The 1,441-nt window shown below is 42.5% G+C and overlaps 1 non-coding gene across 1 annotated transcript; it reads left to right on the top strand.

The window, feature by feature from the left end:
• The first annotated feature begins 511 nt into the window (after positions 1 to 511).
• LOC120094049 (U6 spliceosomal RNA) lies at positions 512 to 618 on the top strand. Its single transcript, XR_015626201.1, has one exon. It is a non-coding gene; the product is annotated as a U6 spliceosomal RNA (small nuclear RNA).
• Positions 619 to 1,441: the final 823 nt, after the last annotated feature.

Consider the following 1,441-nt stretch of genomic DNA (forward strand, 5'->3'; position numbering starts at 1 on the left):
CAAACTAGATAAGATGGATGAAGCAAAGAAGTGCAGGTCGACAAGAACCGGATGTAGATCTATCCTGAGAGACACAGCCAGAATACAGCAAATACATAGGCGAATGCCTGCAGAAAACCACTGAACTGAGAACGGGACCCCTGTTGAAGTAATCAGAGAAAGGACTGGAAGAGCTTGAAGGGGCTTGAGACCCCATATGAACAACAATGCCAAGCAACCAGAGCTTCCAGGGACTAAGCCACTACCCAAAGACTATACATGGGCTGACCTTGGACTCCAACCTCATAGGTAGCAATGAATAGCCTAGTAAGGACACCAGTGGAAGGGGAATCCCTTGGTCCTGCCAAGACTGAACCCCCAGTGAACATGATTGTTGGGGGGAGGTGGTAATGGGGGGAGGACGGGGAGGGGAAGCCCATGTAGAAGGGGAGGGGGAGGGGGAAGGGGGATGTTGACCCGGAAACCGGGAAGGGGAATAACAATCGAAATGAAATAAGAAATACTCAAGTTAGTGCTCACTTCAGCAGCACATATACTAAAATTGGAACGATACAGAGAAGATTAGCATGGCCCCTGCGCAAGGATGACACGCAAATTCGTGAAGCGTTCCATATTTTTGAGAACACAAATGCCAGCCAAGGTTACTGTATCCAGCAAAACTCTCAATTAACATTGATGGAGAAACCAAGATATTCCATGACAAAACCAAATTAACACAATATGTTTCTACAAATCCAGCACTACAAAGGATAATAAATGGTAAAGCCCAACATAAGGAGGCAAGCTATACCCTAGAAGAAGCAAGAAACTAATCGTCTTGGCAACAAAACAAAGAGAATGAAAGCACACAAACATAACCTCACATCCAAATATGAATATAACGGGAAGCAATAATCACTATTCCTTAATATCTCTCAATATCAATGGCCTCAACTCCCCAATAAAAAGAAATAGATGAACAAACTGGATACGCAACGAGGACCCTGCATTCTGCTGCCTACAGGAAACACACCTCAGAGACAAAGACAGACACTACCTCAGAGTGAAAGGCTGGAAAACAACTTTCCAAGCAAATGGTCAGAAGAAGCAAGCTGGAGTAGCCATTCTAATATCAAATAAAATCAATTTCCAACTAAAAGTCATCAAAAAAGATAAGGAAGGACACTTCATATTCATCAAAGGAAAAATCCACCAAGATGAACTCTCAATCCTAAATATCTATGCCCCAAATACAAGGGCACCTACATACGTAAAAGAAACCTTACTAAAGCTCAAAACACACATTGCACCTCACACAATAATAGTGGGAGATTTCAACACCCCACTCTCATCAATGGACAGATCATGGAAACAGAAATTAAACAGTGATGTAGACAGACTAAGAGAAGTCATGAGCCAAATGGACTTAACGGATATTTATAGAACATTCTATCCTAAAGCA

The sequence above is a fragment of the Rattus norvegicus genome, chromosome 7, assembly GCF_021556685.1.
Source record: "Rattus norvegicus strain SHRSP/BbbUtx chromosome 7, alternate assembly SHRSP_T2T, whole genome shotgun sequence".
NCBI classification, from domain to species: Eukaryota; Metazoa; Chordata; class Mammalia; order Rodentia; family Muridae; genus Rattus; species Rattus norvegicus.